This window comes from Chrysemys picta, unplaced genomic scaffold, assembly GCF_011386835.1.
Source record: "Chrysemys picta bellii isolate R12L10 unplaced genomic scaffold, ASM1138683v2 scaf4, whole genome shotgun sequence".
In the NCBI taxonomy this organism is placed as follows: Eukaryota; Metazoa; Chordata; order Testudines; family Emydidae; genus Chrysemys; species Chrysemys picta.
The window spans coordinates 821,560-826,559 of NW_027052711.1; the positions used below are offsets into that span (position 1 = coordinate 821,560).

General features: G+C 70.4%; 1 non-coding gene across 1 annotated transcript; it reads right to left on the minus strand.

The window, feature by feature from the left end:
- Positions 1–1,360: 1,360 nt before the first annotated feature.
- Positions 1,361–1,479, minus strand: LOC135977592 (5S ribosomal RNA). The gene has a single exon (XR_010595027.1). It is a non-coding gene; the product is annotated as a 5S ribosomal RNA (ribosomal RNA).
- Positions 1,480–5,000: the final 3,521 nt, after the last annotated feature.

Consider the following 5,000-nt stretch of genomic DNA (forward strand, 5'->3'; position numbering starts at 1 on the left):
CCCAGGGCGGTCCGGGGGTGGGGTGGGGTGGGGTGGGGGGCCTCACAGTCGTCCCTCGGAGAGCCGGGTCGGCGGCAGTGGTGGGTTTACGTCCAGCCTCCGGAGGGTGCGCGTCCTCGGAGGCGATGCAGGCGCCGCAGAGAGGCAGCCTCCGAGGCAGGGAGCGGAGCACCGAGGCTGGGGAGAGGGGAGCAGGAGCCGGGGGCTGGGGGTGGGGGTGGGGGGCGTTCAGGACAACCGGTCAAGCCCCGGGAAGCAGCTGTCAAATGTTCCAAGTCCCCACTCGGCCACCAGGTCCACCCCAGTCTAGCAATGGGGTTGACCTGGCTGACGGCCGGTTAGTATCAAGGTAAACTCACCGTCGTCCACAGGAGGGCAGCTCTCAGGCCGGCCGGCTGCGGCTGACTCTGGGGCGGCGCCCGGTCCCGGCAGCGAGGGGCGGGGGGCGCGGAGCGAGACGGGGCTAACCGGGGGGGCGCCTCCTGCGACTTTGGGGGCCGCGGGTCGTCAGTGGCGTGCAGGCCGGGCCTCTCCCGGGGGATTCGGGGGGGCGGTCCTGCGGGCCGGGCGCAGGGGGCTCGAGCGAGCCCGGGCCGGTCCGCCCCGGGGCCGGGGTCTCCGCCTGCGGCGCAGGGGGGCGCGGGTCGTCGGGGGAGGAAGCCCGGGGGAGCTGCACACCGGCCCGCCAGGCCAGGCCTGGCCTGGATGGCCGCGGGGGGATTCGGGGCGGTCCCGCGGGCCGGGGGCCGGGCGCAGGGGAGGCGGGGGGTCCGAGCGAGTCCGTCCCGGGCCCGGGGCCTCCCCCTGCGGCTTTGGGGTCCGTGGGTCCCCGCTGGCGGAAGCCACTGGGAGCTGGACACCCGCCGTCCGTCCCGCCTGGCCAGGCCTGGCCTGGGTGGCCGCGGGGGGATTCGGGGCGGTCCCGCGAGCCGGCGTCGGGCGCAGGGGGTCCGAGCGAGTCGGGCCCGGGCCCGGGGTCTCCCCCTGCGGCTTTGGGGTCCGTGGGTCCCCGCTGGAGGAAGCCGCTGGGCGCTGGACACCCGCCGTCCGTCCCGCCTGGCCAGGCCTGGCCTGGGTGGCCGCGGGGGGGGGATTCGGGGCGGACCTGCGGGCCGGCGGCCGGGAGGGTCCGGGCCAGTCCGCCCCATGCCCGGGGTCTCCCCCAGCGGCTTCGGTGGCCCGGGGGGGTCCTCCGCGGAGGAAGCCGGGTGGGTGGGGAGCCGGACCCCAGGCGCCCAGACCCGTGACCTGCGGCCGCGACCTCCGACTCGGCAGGAGCGACGAGGGGCTTTCCGGCCCGTCCCCCCCTCTCCTTCCCCCCCCAGAAAAGGAGAGAGAGCTGACTCGGACCGGGAAAAGCTGCCTACGGCACCTGGGATTCCCAGGCGGTCACCCATCCAAGTACTAGCCAGGCCCGGGACGGTTTACCTTCCGAGATCGGACGGGATCGGGGGCGTTCGGTCCGGTATGGCCGTAGGCACCCGGCCCCGCGCCTCCTCGCCCGCTTTCCCCTGCCGACGCCCGGGCCTGCCGCACGGTGAGCCCCGGTCGGACTGCCCCCCCCTGCGGCAGGGCCCCCGTCTCTCGCGGGCCCGGTCCTTTTTTCCTTTTCGAGCTCCGGGGCCCGGGCTAGCCGCCAGAGCCCCTCCGCCCGCCCTCCCCGGCGTCGGGGAAAATATTGTCCCGGACTTCCAGTGCGCCCGATCCTGTCAGCCGGGGGGTGGGGGGGCAGTCCCTCGCTGCGGCCGCGGAGGGTGAGCCCAGGGCGGCTTGCCTGCCGTGCGAGGCCCCTCTCGGCCACCAGGTCAACCCCGAGTCGAAAGGGCTGAAAAATTTTCAGAGTCCCCTCCCGGGCACCAGGTCAACCGGTGGAATCGGACGGGTTCACCTGCTGGCCGGTTCGCTTCCCGGGCACCAGGTCAACCCGTGGAATCGAAAGGGTTCACCTGCTGGCCGGTTTGCTTTCCGGCCACCAGGTCAACCCCTAGGGGTTTTAACGGGGGCACGCCCGGTGGCCTCTTTCCCGTCCGGTCACCAGGTCAACCCGGATCTCCCTCCTTCCCTGGGCGCCCCCTCCTCGGAGGCGTCAGGTTCCATTTTTTCCCCCCCCAGACTTCCAGGGGCCCGATCCAGTCGGCCGGGAGGCAGTCCCTCGCTGCGGCCGGGGAGGGTGAGCCCAGGGCGGCCTGGTCCATGTCTCTAGTGGGCCCGATCCTTTTTTTTTTTTTCGAGCTCCGGGGCCAGGCCCGCCCGGGCAGCCCTCCTCGGAGGCGTGGGGCGATTTCCCCCCCCTCAGACTTCCAGGGGCCCGATCCTGTCGGCCGGGAGGCAGTCCCTCGCTGCGGCCGGGGAGGGTGAGCCCAGGGCGGCTTGCCTGCCGTGCGAGTCCCCTCTCGGCCACCAGGTCAACCCCGAGTCGAAAGGGCTGAAAAATTTTCAGAGTCCCCTCCCGGGCACCAGGTCAACCCGTGGAATCGAACGGGTTCACCTGCTGGCCGGTTCGCTTCCCGGCCACCAGGTCAACCCGTGGAATCGAAAGGGTTCACCTGCTGGCCGGTTCGCTTTCCGGCCACCAGGTCAACCCCTAGGTTTTAAGGGGGGGGGGGGACGCCCGGTGGCCTCTTTCCCGTCCGGTCACCAGGTCAACCCGGATCTCCCTCCTTCCCTGGGCGCCCCCTCCTCGGAGGCGTCAGGTTCCATTCTTTTTTCCAGACTTCCAGGGGCCCGATCCAGTCGGCCGGGTGGCAGTCCCTCGCTGCGGCCGGGGAGGGTGAGCCCAGGGCGGCTTGCCTGCCGTGCGAGTCCCCTCTCGGCCACCAGGTCAACCCCGAGTCGAAAGGGCTGAAAAATTTTCAGAGTCCCCTCCCGGGCACCAGGTCAACCCGTGGAATCGAACGGGTTCACCTGCTGGCCGGTTCGCTTCCCGGGCACCAGGTCAACCCGTGGAATCGAACGGGTTCACCTGCTGGCCGGTTCGCTTCCCGGGCACCAGGTCAACCCGTGGAATCGAACGGGTTCACCTGCTGGCCGGTTCGCTTCCCGGCCACCAGGTCAACCCGTGGAATCGAAAGGGTTCACCTGCTGGCCGGTTCGCTTTCCGGCCACCAGGTCAACCCCTAGGTTTTAAGGGGGGGGGGGGACGCCCGGTGGCCTCTTTCCCGTCCGGTCACCAGGTCAACCCGGATCTCCCTCCTTCCCTGGGCGCCCCCTCCTCGGAGGCGTCAGGTTCCATTCTTTTTTCCAGACTTCCAGGGGCCCGATCCAGTCGGCCGGGTGGCAGTCCCTCGCTGCGGCCGGGGAGGGTGAGCCCAGGGCGGCTTGCCTGCCGTGCGAGTCCCCTCTCCGCCACCAGGTCAACCCCGAGTCGAAAGGGCTGAAAAATTTTCAGAGTCCCCTCCCGGGCACCAGGTCAACCCGTGGAATCGAACGGGTTCACCTGCTGGCCGGTTCGCTTCCCGGCCACCAGGTCAACCCGTGGAATCGAAAGGGTTCACCTGCTGGCCGGTTCGCTTTCCGGCCACCAGGTCAACCCCTAGGTTTTAAGGGGGGGGGGACGCCCGGTGGCCTCTTTCCCGTCCGGTCAGCAGGTCAACCCGGATCTCCCTCCTTCCCTGGGCGCCCCCTCCTCGGAGGCGTCAGGTTCCATTCTTTTTTCCAGACTTCCAGGGGCCCGATCCAGTCGACCGGGAGGCAGTCCCTCTCTGCGGCCGGGGAAGGTGAGCCCAGGGCGGCCTGGTCCATGTCTCTAGTGGGCCCGATCCTTTTTTTTTTTCCGAGCTCCGGGGCCAGGCCCGCCCGGGCAGCCCTCCTCGGAGGCGTGGGGCGATTTCCCCCCCCCCACCCCCAGACTTCCAGGGGCCCGATCCTGTCGGCCGGGAGGCAGTCCCTCGCTGCGGCCGGGGAGGGTCAGCCCAGGGCGGCTTGCTTGGCGGCCGGGTCCATGTCTCTAGTGGGCCCGATCCTTTTTTTCCCTTTTCCGGCTCCGGGGCCCGGGGTGCCCGGGTAGCCCTCCGCGGTGGCGTCGGCCAATTTTTTTTAAAATCAGACTTCCGTGGGCCCGATCCTGACGGCCGGGAGGCAGTCCCTCGCCGCGTCCGGGGACGGCGAGACGCTCGGCCACCGGGTCAACCCGGAGGAAGCGGTCTGGGGGAAGAAAAAAAAAAAAAATTTTCCAAGTCCGAAAAATTTTCAAAGTCCCCTCTCGGCCACCAGGTCAACCCCTTTGGAGCGAATGGGTTGACCTGACGGCCGGTCGTCTCGCGGATGTCCGGAAGGGGTCGCCCCACGCCGTCTCGGCCGACCGAGGGAACCACGAGGTGGCGCCCGGTTCCAGTTTCGTACCGCCGAAGGCGGGGCTTTGGCTTTTTCGACCTGCCTTTCGAGGATTGTGTGAGGAGATTTCTGAGGACAGGTTTTTCAGAGCCTGTGAGAACCGGAGCTCAGCCTAGGGGATCAATCCGAGTATTGTACCCGACCCTGCCCGGCGTGGGAGGGGGGGAGCGGGCCCGTTTGAGGGCGGAGGCCAGCACCCGGCCCTCCGCCGAGACGGCCCGCTTTGCCCGGCTCTTAGCTCATGGGCCCCGCAGCGGCCGGGAGCCGAGCTCCGAGTGTCGGCGCCCCCCGGAGGGAGGGGGGGCCCGCTCCTCTCGCGCCCGCCGATCGATGTGGCGCTGACGTTCGCGACGGGAAGGGCCCTTCGCGGGCCGGCACCCCAACCGCGGGGCCGTCCGGTGTTCAGGCGGATGGGGACCCTCTTCCTTTTCGCGTGCACGGATCCAGGGACCGATGGGGACTTCCCTCCTCGGGGCGGCCCGGGCACCTGCCCGGCCCTCCGTGCGTGGGGCCGTCTGGCCGAGATCTCCGCCGTGCGAGGTCGAGCGGTTCCGGCAGACCACCCAGGGGTCCGAAAAACCCAGGGAGCCGCGAGGCTCAGCAGGGCCAAACACGGTCGCGAGAGCGAGCAGGGGCGCGCTGCGGTCCCCCCCCCCTGACAGGACCAC